General features: G+C 45.9%; 1 long non-coding RNA gene across 1 annotated transcript; it reads left to right on the top strand.

Moving 5' to 3' along the window:
* The first annotated feature begins 1,735 nt into the window (after positions 1 to 1,735).
* LOC147110872 (uncharacterized) lies at positions 1,736 to 7,450 on the top strand. Its single transcript, XR_015080000.1, has 2 exons — positions 1,736 to 2,122; positions 3,957 to 7,450. It is a non-coding gene; the product is annotated as an uncharacterized LOC147110872 (long non-coding RNA).
* Positions 7,451 to 21,959: the final 14,509 nt, after the last annotated feature.

The following is a 21,959-nucleotide window of genomic DNA, read 5'->3' as shown; positions in this document are numbered from 1 at the left end:
CCGCTGAAACAGCTGCTCCGGTAGAGGGATTGCATAGTCCGATCAATCAATCTCCAAAGGAAGTTGAAGTATTAAAATCACAAATGAGGTCACTAGTAAACGACTTGCTGAAAGCCCAGAAAAAGCTGGATGCAGAGGTACACATGAAGAAGTCTCTTCAGGAAAGATGTCTGGATTTGGAACAAGAGCTGGCTAACGTCCAGCTGGGTATGGAGGAAATAGACGACCCTCTCACTGGTCTAGCTCAGGACGACACCGAATATTACGATGTCCTGTCCTGCCCAGCTTGTAACTTCGACTCCCAAAGTGCAGAAATCATGGAGGAGCACCAAAAGTCTACGGAACATCGGGAGAAGCTGGCTCTACGACGGAAACAGGAGGAAGAGAAGGAGGAACTGCGCATGCAGCTGGCAGCTGTGGCAGCTGACAATGGAGCCCAGAGAGTCTCCAAGAAGCAGAAAAGGAAAAGTAAAAACAGAAGATGACCCATCTGAACCATTATCACCTCTACCAGATCACACACGTGGTCCCTCCGAACGGAGCCAATTCAGTTCGGAAGTTCAAACTGTTAAATCCATGGAAGGACTATTGAATGAGTCACTCCAGCAACGTGAACCGACTACACCACAGAGATTGAATCTGTGAACTGTTTTCCGCAGAGACTGAATCTGTGATCTGTTTTGACATGAAGTTATCTATGTATCTATGTTATTCTGTTATGTAAACCTGAAGTTATATATGTATATATGTTATTACGTTATGTTAAATGGGGAGATGACTGTAAAGCTAGGAAGGGAGGAATGTTGTGTATGTAATATGTGTGCTACTTTGAACCTATGGACAGGACTGCACTACTTGTTGGGCGTAGTGATACGCAGTACCACTCCTGGCCATAGGGGTATAAATAGTACTGTGGGTACTGATCCCCCTCAGTTCCCGCCTGTGGGCATGAAATAAAGACCTATGTATAGTCCCTACCTCCAACCAGTAAAGACCTGTTTGAGTTATACGTTTAAGTCTTTGTGTTAATTGTTCAATACAATACACATACTTAACAACACCCACTAACAAATACCCTCACACCAGAATATACAGGAGGAGCACCACACCCACTAACAAATACCCTCACACCAGAACATACAGGAGGAGCACCACACCCACTAACCAATACCCTCACACCAGAATATACAGGAGGAGCACCACACCCACTAACCAATACCCTCACACCGGAATATACAGGAGGAGCACCACACCCACTAACCAATACCCTCACACCAGAATATACAGGAGGAGCACCACACCCACTAACCAATACCCTCACACCGGAATATACAGGAGGAGCACCACACCCACTAACCAATACCCTCACACCAGAATATACAGGAGGAGCACCACACCCACTAACAAATACCCTCACACCAGAATATACAGGAGGAGCACCACACCCACTAACAAATACCCTCACACCGGAATATACAGGAGGAGCACCACAGCCACTAACCAATACCCTCACACCAGAATATACAGGAGGAGCACCACACCCACTAACCAATACCCTCACACCAGAATATACAGGAGGAGCACCACACCCACTAACCAATAGTGTTAGGGAATATAATATTTTAATAACATAGATTTTAATATGATTTAGCTTAAAAACTGAGAACAATGAAAGTGCTGATTTAGCTTAAAAACTGAGAACAATCAAAGTGCTGATCTAAGCTTAATACTGAAAGTGATGATTCTGCTTAACTAGAGAACAAAGGAATGATTGATGTACCAGAGATCCAATCAGTGTGATGTAGTTGAACCAACCATAGCTCTGCATGCATGCTGCTGAGCCAATGGTAATAAAGGGGGCGGGTACATCTGCTGCTGTATAAAAACCAGCCATTTTGAATATGATGTTAGTCGGATAAAGGAAGTCAAACAGTGTAAATCAAGTGATGCAATAAATCAACGATTTAAAACTTACCACCTTACTCGCAAACTTTAATTTTAGTGTGTTGACCTCAGATCAGTGTGGTCCACTGAAATTAATTACCCGATCTAACAATTTGGCGCTGCGAGCAGGGTTGCTGAAGGAAGAGACTGAATCTGAGACACCAGACCTATATTGGAGGTAAGGACTCCTCGTTATAAAAGTCCTCGGTCGGTAGTCTAGTCATCTCCCCTCCACGCGACTCCGCAAACCTCCCGGGTAGCGAACTCTCTGGGTGGTAAGATGGCTCGAGGTCCAATATAGAGCTCTAACTTACTGACTCGGCTGAAAAGCCTACGACTCAAGACCCCCAAGTAAAGAAATCGATATTATGGCACCACTCGATAAACCTACAACTATTAAGGGTGGGCGTGCCCCACCTGAGATTTCAGAAGACGAAATTCTCCAGCAGTTGTATGACTATATAGAATTACAGTTTGACTTACCTAAAACCTGGTTTGAAATCGAACAAAAGTACAATACCTCCTCCGGACAATGGTCTTTGGATGACATAAAAAGGGTCTGGGGAAAAACGACCCGTATGAAAGATAAAAGACGGATCAGATGGTCCATGGCAGTTATGAGTCAGATCCGACGGCGAAATGAGATTAAGACAAACTCCCAACATGATCACGACTTGACCAATGCAAAAGAGCAGAAAGATGTGATTTATGAACAATTGAAAAAGAAAACAAATGAGCTTGAAAAGTCAGAAGTGGAAGTTAAAAAACTTAAAGATGAAGTTAAGGACTGTAAAAAAACAATTGGATAAACAACCGATAGTCCCGGTAGTTGAAGAAAAGGGAAAATGTGTCGGGACCTGGAAGGGTTACCCAGATCTAAATGAAATAAAGGAGGAAGGTCGTGGGAGACAAAGACAAGAAGCAGGTCAAGAGACTGAATCGGGATCCTCTAGTAATGTCAGTGAAAGTGAAGAAGAGAAAACAGGACCCCATTTGGCCCCGTTGAGACAGAAAAGGAAAAGAGTAGAAAAGGAGTATGAGAAGAAAGAAGATGGGGAAGAAAGGGCGAAGTACCAACTCCACCCGTGCGACGGAGTCCAAATTCTGATTGTAATGATACCCAGGAGAGAGGGAAATAAGTTACACAGCAAAGTAAAGACTGGCCTGGGAAATGATGAGCAAGAATTAGATGCCGGATGGGATGCGATCCAACAGTGGTTACAAGTGTTTAGCCCTGCAAAAACGGATTGGGGAAAGATCATAGCCTGTCAACAGAAAGGGACGGAGGAAGTGTTAAGAGTACGATGGGCGATTTAAAACTAACTGGTTGGAACACTCGGGGCTGAACACAGGAGAGATAAAGAAGGAAAAAGATCTAATTTGCAGGCTAACCAATCTGAAAACTCAGCAAAGGAAGGAAATAAACAGGGATTTGGAAAGCCAGGAAATGCTGAGACGCCGATGGAAAAAGAGGAAAAAAAAGAGAAACTTAAAGTTTTACTGACATGGAAGTTATTAACATCTGTGCTGAGACAAATAAAACACAAGATTTGCTGAGTGAAAGGAACCTTGAAAAATGACTATGAATGTTTAAGAAGTTACAGTATTTCTTTTGTCTGATTAGATGTTCTTTAAAAGAAAGATTCTGTTATGTGTGGTTTAGCTCCACCCACTTCTCTGTGTTAAAAGCGTTTAAATCTTTTGTCTTGTCTTGGATTTTGGAAGTTTTAAGAATGTGCGAATAAGATTGTGCCCCAAGAATTGAAAAAAAAACCTTTGAAATAATTTAAGTTAAGCTGGTGTGTAAAAACTGAGAAGAGCAACAAAAAGTTTGCTTAACAAAAGATTGCGATAGATTTTTGTACTTGCAGTGCAAACTGTACAATGTTACATTAAGTTTCAGTCTAAGATTTAACCTTGGAGTCCCGGTTGCTATGGTGAAATCTTCTAAAGCAGTTTGATTTGATTTGTTTAAATGTGAAAAACTAATTTTTCTTGTTATGTTTTTACAGTAATTTGGAAAGACATCTGAAGAAAGGACAATAAGAAATATGACGTAATTTACTGTTTTCTGCAAGAATGTGCTATTTTGTTTTGTTTTATCTGTTCTGTTCGTGTTTAGTTAAAGTGTGAAAACACAACTGTCTTTTCGATCAGGAAAGTTTTTTTTTTAATTTACGTGAAGTGATGCAATTACGCCTGATAATGTTTTGCTCCACCTTCTTAAAAACCTGCAAAGGAGTTAACCCTTTCCACTGACAGCTGTTTAAGTTCACCAAGCAACAACTTTAGTATGAAATTTAAAGATATGGGACATTATTAAATTTAAGTTTCTTAATTTTAAGTTAATATTTCCCCACAGTGATAGAAGGAAAATTATGATTTGATAAATGGAAGTTATCTTGTAAACTAATTGCATGATAATGTGCAACATGAACTTGTACTGGTAATGCTAGATTTAACCGATACGGCTTTACCTACGTGGTGTTCTAAGAAAAACCATGAATGGGCTCCTAGGGTTGGTATTGGCACCCCAAGCCCAAGGACGAGAGGTGTACCGAATACAGAATATTGGGGTAGTGAAGAACGGAATGCACATATCCCACATGTAATTAAAGGAAAGAGATTGAGAGTGTAAGATTGAAACAGGAGAATTACACTACTGAATGAGAACTTGCAAAATGCTCTCAGGCAGTTTAAAAGAGCAGAAACAAAACTGAAAAAAAATCAGTCTGAACTCGATGATCTGAAACAAGAAGAAAATAATTTGAACGACCGCTTACTAAATCTCCAGGTAGATTGCCAGACCAAGGAAGAACTGGTTTCAGACTTGGAGAATAAATTAATGAAGTCAAAGCAGAATGAAAATTCTCTTGCCTCCCTTCTAGCTGAGAAGGAAGATGCTTTACTTGAAAAAGTTGACAGGTTAAAGCAGTTTTCGGAAAACATTGAGAAAAGTCAGGCAACAATAGAGACCGTGAAAAAAAAAAGTTGAATCTTGAGAATACCTTTAAGCAATAGATTATGCTTTAAGAGAGCCTAATAGCTGAGAAAACCACATTAGTGAAAGCACAACTACAGGAAAGAGCACTTCAGGAGAAAGAAATGGAAGAGATTAATGTAGAGCTAGTTACTGCTAAAAATCAACTTGAAATCAAGCAGGCTGAAGTGGCCAGATTACAGGCAGAGGGCCTGTAATGTATTACAAGCCAAATGTATGTTGAATGTTTAAATGTCTTAATCTAAATGTACACTCTCGGGAGCCGCAAGCGTACATTTCGTTGTACTGCACTTGTGCACTAACAATGACAATAAAAAAGTTGATTTGAAGAGCTCAGGTCAAAGCTTAAATAGCAGCAAGTAAGACCCTGAAGAAGTATTCAGCCATTAGACGACTACAATCTTTCGATAAGATACCTGAAAGCCCGAGAAAGGCTTGTATCGGATGGCATGGGTGGCATGATAGTGAGATACCGGTATGAGTGTGCAAATGTGATTTGTTACGTATGAAGTAATTCCCATCCAGGAATGTATGGTGAATTTACACTGAAGAACGGGTCTCAGACATGCTCAGTTACTTGACAACAGCAAGACATGAAATGGTTAATGTGGCTCAGGAGAGCGAGACAACTTTTAAAGCATTGACACATACTCCATCGAGAAACTATCTAATTGATGAAACAATCAGAATAGAGTTAAACACACTGGTACCTGTTAGAGGGATTGAAATTGAAGTTGAAGTGGAGAGTTACATGGAATCTGGATTGGGACAATTGAGGGCTAAGGAGAAATCATGTTTAGTAAGAATTATCCACAACATGGATACGAGTAAAAAGAGATCTGGAGAATCTTTTAAATCCATGATTTGTTGATTAGATGTTAAACTGTAATGTCGTTTGAAATGATTGTAAGACTGAATTTAACTGTGACTGTAATAATTGTGTTTTGTAGGTAACAGAGCGTGGGAAAAACCGGTAGGAATCCAGTATGAGGTGGTTTTGGTGGTGCCTCCTGTGTCACTACTACTGCAATTACCATGCTTTACGGGTCTAACAGGACCTGTCCCATCAACCAACACGTTTTTAAGTATGAGCTACACAATTATGTGGCACAATTCGGATACGACATTCCCCTGTTGTTTGTGGGTTTCAGTGAGCTCATGATGCGACTGAACTCCTCCCTAAAGCATTTTTATGTTTTGGAGCAAGACAACTCGAGAATAGATATTGAAATTGACAGCATAGGGGACAACTCACACTGGTGGGATATTGGGCTTAATACATCAGCACACCCTTAGGTTCATATTATTTCACATGCTCTGGTAGCTATCCAACTTGTAATGATAGTGTATTTGATATATGTAACGTGTGTAGTAAGACTTTGATACATAAGCCAATTGGGTACTCATGCCCATGACTGACAAGCACTAACAAATTAATTGAGCACACCGAAAGAGAAGATCCGAAGCAAAATAGAGGAGACCCCAGGCGGGGTAACATCAGGAAAGATAGAAGAAACAGAGGATACCCCAGGCGGGGCAGAATTGGAACACCGGAACAGTGAATTGAATTCGAGTAAGGGGTCAGAGGTTGCTCCTCCCCCTCAAAGGAATGGACTGTAAGGAAGGGAGAAATCTTCAAGACTCCCCACTCTTGACAAAACACTCCTCAGAAAGATAAGAGGGAGGCCTTGTACAATAGGATGGGGATCAAATTGTGTGTTTCTGTTGATTAAATGTGCTTGCCACCAGGCGGCTGCTGCCCCGCGGGCAAGACGCCTTGCAGGTCGCCGCAGACCGTTTTTACATCTTAAAAGGGGCATGTTATATTTAGTTGCTAGATTGTTTTGTACATTTTTACTTTTTAATTTTTACCTGAATGTATTTTTCAAAGCCAAAGCCATAAGCTGAGGGGAGCTCCTCCCACTTTTTATGATGCACTAATTAATTTAAGATCATAAAATCAATTAACTTATTAAAACCAGGCTTTTACTGTGGCCACGTAAAATCCTGGTTGATGTAAATTTGTGCAGAGCCACTGATCCGGACAGTGGCAAAACACAGCAATGATTGATTATATTTTTAAACTGACTCTTTATTTTTATGATTCAATTTTTGAAATAATCAAAGGGGGGAGTGTCAGGGAATATAATATTTTAATAACATAGATTTTAATATGATTTAGCTTAAAAACTGAGAACAATGAAAGTGCTGATTTAGCTTAAAAACTGAGCACAATCAAAGTGCTGATCTAAGCTTAATACTGAAAGTGACGATTCTGCTTAACTAGAGAACAAAGGAATGATTGATGTACCAGAGATCCAATCAGTGTGATGTAGTTGAACCAACCATAGCTCTGTATGCATGCTGCTGAGCCAATGGTAATAAAGGGGGCGGGTACATCTGCTGCTGTATAAAAACCAGCCATTTTGAATATGATGTTAGTCGGATAAAGTAAGTCAAACAGTGTAAATCAAGTGATGCAATAAATCGACGATTTAAAACTTACCACCGTACTCGCAAACTTTAATTTTAGTGTGTTGACCTCAGATCAGTGTGGTCCACTGAAATTAATTACCCGATCTAACAAATACCCTCACACCAGAATATACAGGAGGAGCACCACACCCACGAACCAATACCCTCACACCAAAATATACAGGAGGAGCATCATATCCACTAACCAATACCCTCACACCAGAATATACAGGAGGAGCATCATATCCACGAACCAATACCCTCACACCGGAATATAGAGGAGCACCACACCCACTAACAAATATCCTCACACCAGAATATACAGGAGGAGCACCACACCCACTAACCAATACCCTCACACCGGAATATACAGGAGGAGCACCACACCCACGAACCAATACCCTCACACCAGAATATACAGGAGGAGCACCACACCCACTAACAAATACCCTCACACCAGAATATACAGGAGGAGCACCACACCCACTAACCAATACCCTCACACCGAAATATACAGGAGGAGCACCACACCCACTAACAAATACCCTCACACCAGAATATACAGGAGGAGCACCACACCCACTAACCAATACCCTCACACTGGAATATACAGGAGGAGCACAACACCCACTAACCAATACCCTCACACCGGAATATACAGGAGGAGCACCACACCCACTAACAAATACCCTCACACCGGAATATACAGGAGGAGCACCACACCCACTAACAAATACCCTCACACCGGAATATACAGGAGGAGCACCACACCCACTAACAAACATCCGCACACCAGAATATACAGGAGGAGCACCACACCCACTAACCAATACCCTCACACCAGAATATACAGGAGGAGCACCACACCCACTAACAAATACCCTCACACCAGAATATACAGGAGGAGCACCACACCCACTAACCAATACCCTCACACTGGAATATACAGGAGGAGCACCACACCCACTAACCAATACCCTCACACCATAATATACAGGAGGAGCACCACATCCACTAACCAATACCCTCACACCGGAATATACAGGAGGAGCACCATACCCACAAACAAATACCCTCACATCAGAATATACAGGAGGAGCACCACACCCACTAACATATACCCTCACACCAGAATATACAGGAGTAGCACCACACCCACTAACCAATACCCTCACACTGGAATATACAGGAGGAGCACCACACCCACTAACAAATACCCTCACACCAGAATATACAGGAGGGGCACCACACCCACAAACAAATACCCTCACACCGGAATATACAGGACGAGCACAATACCCACTAACAAATACTCTCATACCAGAATATACAGGAGGAGCACCACACCCACTAACCAATACCCTCACACCAGAATATACAGGAGGAGCACCACACCCACTAACCAATACCCTCACACCGGAATATACAGGAGGTGCACCACACCCACTAACCAATACCCTCACACCAGAATATACAGGAGGAGCACCACACCCACTAACCAATACCCTCACACCGGAATATACAGGAGGAGCACCACACCCACTAACCAATACCCTCACACCGGAATATACAGGAGGAGCACCACACCCACTAACCAATACCGTCACACCGGAATATACAGGAGGAGCACCACACCCACTAACAAATACCCTCACACTGGAATGTACAGGAGGAGCATCACACCCACTAACCAATACCCTCGCACCGGAATATACAGGAGGAGCACCACACCCAGTAACAAATACCCTCACACCGGAATATACAGGAGGAGCACCACACTCACTAACAAATACCCTCACACCGGAATATACAGGAGGAGCACCACACCCACTAACCAATACCCTCACACCGGAATATACAGGAGGAGCACCACACCCACTAACAAATACCCTCACACCGGAATATACAGGACGAGCACCACACACACTACACCAATACCCTCGCACCGGAATATAGAGGAGGAGCACCACACCTACTAACAAATACCCTCACACCGGAATATAGAGGAGCACAACACCCACTAACCAATACCCTCACACCGGAATATACAGCAGGCACACCACACCCACGAACCAATACCCTCACAACCAGAATATAGAGGAGCACTACACCCACTAACCAGTACCCTCACACCGGAATATAGAGAACACCCACTAACCAATACCCTCACACCAGAATATACAGGTGCACCACACCCACTAAGCAATACCCTCACACCAGAATATACAGGTGCACCACACCCACTAACCAATACCCTCACACCAGAATATACAGGTGCACCACACCCACTAACCAATACCCTCACACAAGAATATACAGGTGCACCACACCCACTAACCAATACCCTCACACCGGAATGTACGGGAGGAACACCACACCCACTAACAAATACCCTCACACCAGAATACACAGGTGGAGCATCATATCCACTAACCAATACCCTCACACCAGAATATACAGGAGGAGCACAACACCCACTAACCAATACCCTCACACCGGAACATACAGGAGCAGCACCACACCCACTAACCAATACCCTCACACCAGAATATACAGGAGGAGCGCCACACCCACTAACAAATACCCTCACACCGGAATATACAGGAGGAGCACCACACCCACTAACCAATACCCTCACACTGGAATATACAGGAGGAGCACCACACCCACTAACCAATACCCTCACACCGAAATATACAGGAGGAGCACCACACCCACTAACAAATACCCTCACACCAGAATATACAGGAGGAGCACCACACCCACTAACCAATACCCTCACACTGGAATATACAGGAGGAGCACCACACCCTCTAACCAATACCCTCACACCGGAATATACAGGAGGAGCACCACACCCACTAACAAATACCCTCACACCGGAATATACAGGAGGAGCACCACACCCACTAACAAATACCCTCACACCGGAATATACAGGAGGAGCACCACACCCACTAACCAATACCCTCACACCGGAATATACAAGAGGAGCACCACACCCACTAACAAATACCCTCACACCGGAATATACAGGAGGAGCACCACACCCACTAACAAATACCCTCACACCATAATATACAGGAGGAGCACCCCACCCACTAACCAATACCCTCACACCGGAATATACAGGAGGAGCACCATACCCACTAACAAATACCCTCACATCAGAATATACAGGAGGAGCACCACACCCACTAACATATACCCTCACACCAGAATATACAGGAGTAGCACCACACACAGTAACCAATACCCTCACACCGGAATATACAGGAGGAGCACCACACCCACTAACCAATACCCTCACACCAGAATATACAGGAGGAGCACCACACCCACTAACAAATACCCTCACACCAGAATATGCAGGAGGAGCACCACACCCACTAACCAATATCCTCACACCGAAATATACAGGAGGAGCACCACACCCACTAACAAATACTCTCACACCAGAATATACAGGAGGAGCACCACACCCACTAACCAATACCCTCACACTGGAATATACAAGAGGAGCACCACACCCACTAACAAATACCCCCACACCGGAATATACAGGAGGAGCACCACACCCACTAACAAATACCCTCACACCGGAATATACAGGAGGAGCACCACACCCACTAACCAATACACTCACACCGGAATATACAGGAGGAGCACCACACCCACTAACAAATACCCTCACACCGGAATATACAGGAGGAGCACCACACCCACTAACAAATACCCTCACACCATAATATACAGGAGGAGCACCACACCCACTAACCAATACCCTCACACCGGAATATACAGGAGGAGCACCATACCCACTAACAAATACCCTCACATCAGAATATACAGGAGGAGCACCACACCCACTAACATATACCCTCACACCAGAATATACAGGAGTAGCACCACACCCACTAACCAATACCCTCACACTGGAATATACAGGAGGAGCACCACACCCACTAACAAATACCCTCACACCAGAATATACAGGAGGGGCACCACACCCACTAACAAATACCCTCACACCGGAATATACAGGAGGAGCACCACACCCACAAACAAATACCCTCACACCGGAATATACAGGAGGAGCACCATACCCACTAACAAATGCTCTCATACCAGAATATACAGGAGGAGCACCACACCCACTAACCAATACCCTCACACCAGAATATACAGGAGGAGCACCACACCCACTAACCAATACCCTCACACCGGAATACACAGGAGGTGCACCACACCCACTAACCAATACCCTCACACCAGAATATACAGGAGGAGCACCACACCCACTAACAAATACTCTCACACCAGAATATACAGGAGGAGCACCACACCCACTAACCAATACCCTCACACCAGAATATACAGGAGGAGCACCACACCCACTAACCAATACCCTCACACCGGAATATACAGGAGGAGCACCACACCCAGTAACAAATACCCTCACACCGGAATATACAGGAGGAGCACCACACCCACTAACCAATACCCCCACACCGGAATATACAGGAGGAGCACCACACCCACTAACCAATACCCTCACACCGGAATATACAGGAGGAGCACCACACCCACTAACAAATACCCTCACACTGGAATATACAGGAGGAGCATCACACCCACTAACCAATACCCTCACACCGGAATATACAGGAGGAGCACCACACCCAGTAACAAATACCCTCACACCGGAATATACAGGAGGAGCACCACACCCACTAACCAATACCCTCACACCGGAATATACAGGAGGAGCACCACACCCACTTACAAATACCCTCACACCGGAATATACAGGACGAGCACCACACCCACTACACCAATACTCTCACACCAGAATATACAGGAGGAGCACCACACCCGCTAACCAATACCCTCGCACCGGAATATAGAGGAGGAGCACCACACCTACTAACAAATACCCTCACACCGGAATATAGAGGAGCACAACACCCACTAACCAATACCCTCACACCAGAATATACAGGTGCATCCCACCCACTAACCAATACGCTCACACCAGAATATACAGGTGCACTACACCCACTAACCAATACCCTCACTAGAATATACAGGTGCACCACACCCACTAACCAATACCCTCACACCAGAATATGCAGGAGGAGCACCACACCCACTAACCAATACCCTCACACCAGAATATACAGGAGGAGCATCACACCCACTAACCAATACCCTCACACCGGAATGTACGGGAGGAACACCACACCCACTAACAAATACCCTCACACCAGAATATACAGGTGGAGCATCATATCCACTAACCAATACCCTCACACCAGAATATACAGGAGGAGCACCACACCCACTAACCAATACCCTCACACCAGAATATACAGGAGGAGCACCACACCCACTAACCAATACCCTCACACCGGAATATACAGGAGGAGCACCACACCCACTAACCAATACCCTCACACCGGAATATACAGGAGGAGCACCACACCCACTAACCAATACCCTCACACCAGAATATACAGGAGGAGCACCACACCCACTAACAAATACCCTCACACCAGAATATACAGGAGGAACACCACACCCACTAACAAATACCCTCACACCGGAATATAAAGGAGGAGCACCACACCCACTAACCAATACCCTCACACCGGAACATACAGGAGCAGCACCACACCCACTAACCAATACCCTCACACCAGAATATACAGGAGGAGCGCCACACCCACGAACAAATACCCTCACACCGGAATATACAGGAGGAGCACCACACCCACTAACCAATACCCTCACACTGGAATATACAGGAGGAGCACCACACCCACTAACCAATACCCTCACACCGAAAGAGACAGGAGGAGCACCACACCCACTAACAAATACCCTCACACCAGAATATACAGGAGGAGCACCACACCCACTAACCAATACCCTCACACTGGAATATACAGGAGGAGCACCACACCCACTAACCAATACCCTCACACCGGAATATACAGGAGGAGCACCACACCCACTAACAAATACCCTCACACCGGAATATACAGGAGGAGCACCACACCCACTAACAAATACCCTCACACCGGAATATACAGGAGGAGCACCACACCCACTAACCAATACCCTCACACCGGAATATACAAGAGGAGCACCACACCCACTAACAAATACCCTCACACCGGAATATACAGGAGGAGCACCACACCCACTAACAAATACCCTCACACCATAATATACAGGAGGAGCACCCCACCCACTAACCAATACCCTCACACCAGAATATACAGGAGGAGCACCATACCCACTAACAAATACCCTCACATCAGAATATACAGGAGGAGCACCACACCCACTAACATATACCCTCACACCAGAATATACAGGAGTAGCACCACACCCACTAACCAATACCCTCACACTGGAATATACAGGAGGAGCACCACACCCACTAACAAAAACCCTCACACCAGAATATACAGGAGGAGCACCACACCCACAAACAAATACCCTCACACCGGTATATACAGGAGGAGCACCATACCCACTAACAAATACTCTCATACCAGAATATACAGGAGGAGCACCACACCCACTAACCAATACCCTCACACCAAAATATACAGGAGGAGCATCATATCCACTAACCAATACCCTCACACCAGAATATACAGGAGGAGCATCATATCCACTAACCAATACCCTCACACCGGAATATAGAGGAGCACCACACCCACTAACAAATATCCTCACACCAGAATATACAGGAGGAGCACCACACCCACTAACCAATACCCTCACACCGGAATATACAGGAGGAGCACCACACCCACTAACCAATACCCTCACACCAGAATATACAGGAGGAGCACCACACCCACTAACAAATACCCTCACACCAGAATATACAGCAGGAGCACCACACCCACTAACCAATACCCTCACACCGAAATATACAGGAGGAGCACCACACCCACTAACAAATACCCTCACACCAGAATATACAGGAGGAGCACCACACCCATTAACCAATACCCTCACACCAGAATATACAGGAGGAGCACCACACCCACTAACCAATACCCTCACACCAGAATATACAGGAGGAGCACCACACCCACGAACAAATACACTCACACCGGAATATACAGGAGGAGCACCACACCCACTAACAAATACCCTCACACCGGAATATACAGGAGGAGCACCACACCCACTAACAAATATCCGCACACCAGAATATACAGGAGGAGCACCACACCCACTAACCAATACCCTCACACTGGAATATACAGGAGGAGCACCACACCCACTAACAAATACCCTCACACCGGAATATACAGGAGGAGCACCACACCCACTAACCAATACCCTCACACCGGAATATACAGGAGGAGCACCACACCCACTAACAAATACCCTCACACCGGAATATACAGGAGGAGCACCACACCCACTAACAAATACCCTCACACCATAATATGCAGGAGGAGCACCACACCCACTAACCAATACCCTCACACCGGAATATACAGGAGGAGCACCATACCCACTAACAAATACCCTCACATCAGAATATACAGGAGGAGCACCACACCCACTAACATGTACCCTCACACCAAAATATACAGGAGGAGCACCACACCCACTAACCAATACCCTCACACTGGAATATACAGGAGGAGCACCACACCCACTAACAAATACCCTCACACCAGAATATACAGGAGGGGCACCACACCCACAAACAAATACCCTCACACCGGAATATACAGGAGGAGCACCATACCCACTAACAAATACTCTCATACCAGAATATACAGGAGGAGCACCACACCCACTAACCAATACCCTCACACCAGAATATACAGGAGGAGCACCACACCCACTAACCAATACCCTCACACCGGAATATACAGGAGGTGCACCACACCCACTAACCAATACCCTCACACCAGAATATACAGGAGGAGCACCACACCCACGAACAAATACTCTCACAGCAGAATATACAGGAGGAGCACCACACCCACGAACCAATACCCTCACACCAGAATATAGAGGAGCACTACACCCACTAACCAGTACCCTCACACCGGAATATAGAGAACACCCACTAACAAATACCCTCACACCAGAATATACAGGTGCACCACACCCACTAAGCAATACCCTCACACCAGAATATACGGGTGCACCACACCCACTAACCAATACCCTCACACCAGAATATACAGGTGCACTACACCCACTAACCAATACCCTCACACTAGAATATACAGGTGCACCACACCCACTAACCAATACCCTCACACCAGAATATACAGGAGGAGCACCACACCCACTAACCAACACCCTCACACCAGAATATACAGGAGGAGCACCACACCCACTAACCAATACCCTCACACTGGAATATACAGGAGGAGCACCACACCCACTAACCAATACCCTCACACCGGAATATACAGGAGCACCACACCCACTAACAAATACCCTCACACCGGAATATACAGGAGGAGCACCACACCCACTAACAAATACCCTCACACCAGAATATACAGGAGGAGCACCACACCCACGAACAAATACTCTCACACCAGAATATACAGGAGGAGCACCACACCCACGAACCAATACCCTCACACCGGAATATACAGGAGGAGCACCACACCCACTAACCAATACCCTCACACCGGAATATACAGGAGGAGCACCACACCCACTAACAAATACCCTCACACTGGAATATACGGGAGGAGCATCACACCCACTAACCAATACCCTCACACCGGAATATACAGGAGGAGCACCACACCCAGTAACAAATACCCTCACACCGGAATATACAGGAGGAGCACCACACTCACTAACAAATACCCTCACACCGGAATATACAGGAGGAGCACCACACCCACTAACCAATACCCTCACACCGGAATATACAGGAGGAGCACCACACCCACTAACAAATACCCTCACACCGGAATATACAGGACGAGCAACACACCCGCTAACCAATACCCTCGCACCGGAATATAGAGGAGGAGCACCACACCTACTAACAAATACCCTCACACCGGAATATAGAGGAGCACAACACCCACTAACCAATACCCTCACACCGGAATATACAGGAGGCAAACCACACCCACGAACCAATACCCTCACACCAGAATATAGAGGAGCACTACACCCACTAACCAGTACCCTCACACCGGAATATAGAGAACACCCACTAACAAATACCCTCACACCAGAATATACAGGTGCACCACACCCACTAAGCAATACCCTCACACCAGAATATACGGGTGCACCACACCCACTAACCAATACCCTCACACCAGAATATACAGGTGCACTACACCCACTAACCAATACCCTCACACTAGAATATACAGGTGCACCACACCCACTAACCAATACCCTCACACCAGAATATACAGGAGGAGCACCACACCCACTAACCAATACCCTCACACCAGAATATACAGGAGGAGCACCACACCCACTAACCAATACCCTCACACTGGAATATACAGGAGGAGCACCACACCCACTAACCAATACCCTCACACCGGAATATACAGGAGCACCACACCCACTAACAAATACCCTCACACCGGAATATACAGGAGGAGCACCACACCCACTAACAAATACCCTCACACCGGAATATACAGGAGGAGCACCACACCCACTAACCAATACCCTCACACCGGAATATACAAGAGGAGCACCACACCCACTAACAAATACCCTCACACCGGAATATACAGGAGGAGCACCACACCCACTAACAAATACCCTCACACCATAATATACAGGAGGAGCACCCCACCCACTAACCAATACTCTCACACCGGAATATACAGGAGGAGCACCACACCCACTAACAAATACCCTCACACCATAATATACAGGAGGAGCACCACACCCACTAACCAATACCCTCACACCGGAATATACAGGAGGAGCACCACACCCACTAACAAATACCCTCACACCGGAATATACAGGAGGAGCACCCCACCCACTAACCAATACCCTCACACCGGAATATACAGGAGGAGCACCACACCCACTAACAAATACCCTCACATCGGAATATACAGGAGGAGCACCACACCCACTAACAAATACCCTCACATCAGAATATACAGGAGGAGCACCACACCCACTAACCAATACCCTCACACTGGAATATACAGGAGGAGCACCACACCCACTAACAAATACCCTCACACCAGAATATACAGGAGGGGCACCACACCCACAAACAAATACCCTCACACCGGAATATACAGGAGGAGCACCACACTCACTAACAAATACTCTCATACCAGAATATACAGGAGGAGCACCACACCCACTAACCAATACCCTCACACCAGAATATACAGGAGGAGCACCACACCCACTAACCAATACCCTCACACTGGAATATACAGGAGGTGCACCACACCCACTAACCAATACCCTCACACCAGAATATACAGGAGGAGCACCACTCCCACGAACAAATACTCTCACACCAGAATATACAGTAGGAGCACCACACCCACTAACCAATACCCTCACACCGGAATATACAGGAGGAGCACCACACCCACTAACCAATACCCTCACACCGGAATATACAGGAGGAGCACCACACCCACTAACCAATACCCTCACACCAGAATATACAGGAGGAACACCACACCCACTAACAAATACCCTCACACCAGAATATACAGGAGGAGCACCACACCCACTAACCAATACCCTCACACCAGAATATACAGGAGGAACACCACACCCACTAACAAATACCCTCACACCGGAATATACAGGAGGAGCACCACACCCACTAACCAATACCCTCACACCGGAATATACAGGAGGAGCACCACACCCACTAACCAATACCCTCACACCGGAATATACAGGAGGAGCACCACACCCACTAACAAATACCCTCACACTGGAATATACAGGAGGAGCATCACACCCACTAACCAATACCCTCACACCGGAATATACAGGAGGAGCACCACACCCAGTAACAAATACCCTCACACCGGAATATACAGGAGGAGCACCACACTCACTGACAAATACCCTCACACCGGAATATACAGGAGGAGCACCACACCCACTAACCAATACCCTCACACCGGAATATACAGGAGGAGCACCACACCCACTAACAAATACCCTCACACCGGAATATACAGGACGAGCACCACACCCGCTAACCAATACCCTCGCACCAGAACATAGAGGAGGAGCACCACACCTACTAACAAATACCCTCACACCGGAATATAGAGGAGCACAACACCCACTAACCAATACCCTCACACCGGAATATACAGGAGGAGCACCACACCCACTAACAAATACCCTCACACCATAATATACAGGAGGAACACCACACCCACTAACAAATACCCTCACACCGGAATATACAGGAGGAGCACCACACCCACTAACCAATACCCTCACACCGGAACATACAGGAGCAGCACCACACCCACTAACCAATACCCTCACACTGGAATATACAGGAGGAGCGCCACACCCACAAACAAATACCCTCACACCGGAATATACAGGAGGAGCACCACACCCACTAACCAATAGCCTCACACCGGAATATACAGGAGGAGCATCATATCCACCAACCAATACCCTCACACCAGAATATACAGGAGGAGCATCATATCCACTAACCAATACCCTCACACCGGAATATAGAGGAGCACCACACCCACTAACAAATATCCTCACACCAGTATATACAGGAGGAGCACCACACCCACTAACCAATACCCTCACACCGGAATATACAGGAGGAGCACCACACCCACTAACCAATACCCTCACACCGGAATATACAGGAGGAGCACCACACCCACTAACCAATACCCTCACACCAGAATATACAGGAGGAGCACCACACCCACTAACAAATACCCTCACACCAGAATATACAGGAGGAGCACCACACCCACTAACCAATACCCTCACACCGGAATATACAGGAGGAGCACCACACCCAATAACCAATACCCTCACACCGAAATATACAGGAGGAGCACCACACCCACTAACAAATACCCTCACACTGGAATATACAGGAGGAGCACCACACCCACTCACCAATACCCTCACACCGGAATATACAGGAGGAGCACCACACCCACTAACCAATACCCTCACACCAGAATATACAGGTGCACCACACCCACTAACAAATACCCTCACACCGGAATATACAGGAGGAGCACCACACCCACTAACAAATACCCTCACACCAGAATACACAGGAGGAGCACCACACCCACTAACAAATACCCTCACACCGGAATATACAGGAGGAGCATCACACCCACTAACAAATACCCTCACACCGGAATATACAGGAGGAGCATCACACCCACTAACCAATACCCTCACACCAGAATATACAGGAGCACCACACCCACTAACCAATACCCTCACACCGAAATATACAGGAGGAACACCACACCCACTAACCAATACCCTCACACCGGAATATACAGGAGGAACACCACACCCACTAACAAATACCCTCACACCAGAATATACAGGAGGAGCACCACACCCACTAACCAATACCCTCACACCGGAATATACAGGAGGAACACCACACCCACTAACAAATACCCTCACACCAGAATATACAGGAGGAGCATCATATCCACTAACCAATACCCTCACACCAGAATATACAGGAGGAGCACCACACCCACTGACAAATACCCTCACACCAGAATATACAGGAGCACTACACCCACTAACCAATACCCTCACACCAGAATATACAGGAGGAGCACCACACCCACTGACCAATACCCTCACACCGGAATATAGGAGCACAACACCCACTAACCAATACCCTCACACCGGAATATACAGGAGGAACACCACACCCACTAACTAATACCCTCACACCAGAATGTACAGGAGGAGCACCACACCCACTAACCAATACCCTCACACCAGAATATACAGGAGAAGCATCATACCCGCTTACCAATACCCTCACACCGGAATATAGAGGAGCACTACACCCACTAACCAATACCCTCACACCGGAATATACAGGAGCACTACACCCACTAACCAATACCCTCACACCGGAATATAGAGGAGCACTACACCCACTAACCAATACCCTCACACCGGAATATACAGGAGCACAACACCCACTAACCAATACCCTCACACCAGAATATATTGACCAAGGCACCTCTACCTCCACATGAATTCCTACATTACAACAGTGACTACTTCAAAAAGTACTTCATTGGCTGTAAAGCGCTTTGGGACGTCTGGTGGTTGTGAAAGGCGCTATATAAATGCAAGTTTTTTTTAATGCTCACTTTCCTGGGAGCTCCTACAATACCTTCATTTTAAGGCAGCCCATCATGCTAACATTGTCTCAAAAAGGCTGTCAGCCTTAGTTCAGTGGTAGCTCTCTCACCTGAGTCAGTGTGTTCAAGCCCCACTCCATAGACTCAAGCACAGAAACCAGGCTGACTCTTCAGTGCAGTACTGAGGGAGTGCTGCACTGTTGGAGGTGCTGTCTTTCGGATGAGATGTTAAACCATGGCCCCGTCTGTCCACTCAAATGGATGTAAAAGATCCCACGGTACTATTTGAAGAAGAGCAGGTGCGCTGTCCCTCAACCAACGACCAAAATATCTGGTAATTTATTTCATTGCTGTTGTTGGGACCTTGCTGTGCAGAAAATGGCTGCCTGTGCTGCTTGTGGGAACAAGAGTCCACACTACCCGAGTACCTCAAGGTCCTGGGCAGTCTGTGGGACCAGCACATGATGAGTTAAAAGTTTTCTGATGTATAAGGCAAATGTATCTCCACAGATCAGAAGGCTGACCTTCATGCCGATCAGGTCGGGGATCAGGTCATGGTAATAAAATGATCTGAAGAGTTTACGAGGGCAATATAACCAAGGTAATAAAATGATTGGAAGAGATCAGAAGGGTTAAGTGTATTTTTGCTGGGTCCATGTTTGTTAATCTGTTGTCATTTTTATGTATCTTTGTTTTACTATGATTTATTGGTGGTTTGCATGGAATGTAGTGATCAAAGGTAAAAATGGTGTACAAGTGAATGAATCACTGTATAGGAGCACTCATACAGGAATCGTGAGTATGGTGTCTCAATAAAGACCTGATCCTGCATTGTTACAACTGTATATATGTATGTACTCTGCTGTTTAAAGTAACAAGATAAATTTGAATGAGAAAGCAGTCCAACATCGCTAGCTTGAGAGATGGCAATATCGTGAGTGCATTCCTGCCATGCCACTAGAACTGGGCACTAGTCTCTGCATGGCCCCTGATCTGCAGGAAAGCCAGCCTGATGGTACCAATCAGATAAATGAAAGCCTCAGAGATGATTGTAACTGATCGTTAAGCAAAGAGACAACCATCTCCACTCTGGTGCTCATGATCTCTAAAGCAGGAGTTTGAGCTGAAACTGTCCTTACATCCTTTGTGGTGGG

Source organism: Somniosus microcephalus, chromosome 11 (genome assembly GCF_052327205.1).
Source record: "Somniosus microcephalus isolate GS21.2 chromosome 11, FLI_Smic_1.0, whole genome shotgun sequence".
NCBI lineage: Eukaryota > Metazoa > Chordata > Chondrichthyes > Squaliformes > Somniosidae > Somniosus > Somniosus microcephalus.
The sequence above is the reverse complement of the archived record's forward strand: the minus strand, read 5'-3'. Positions and strand labels throughout refer to the sequence as shown.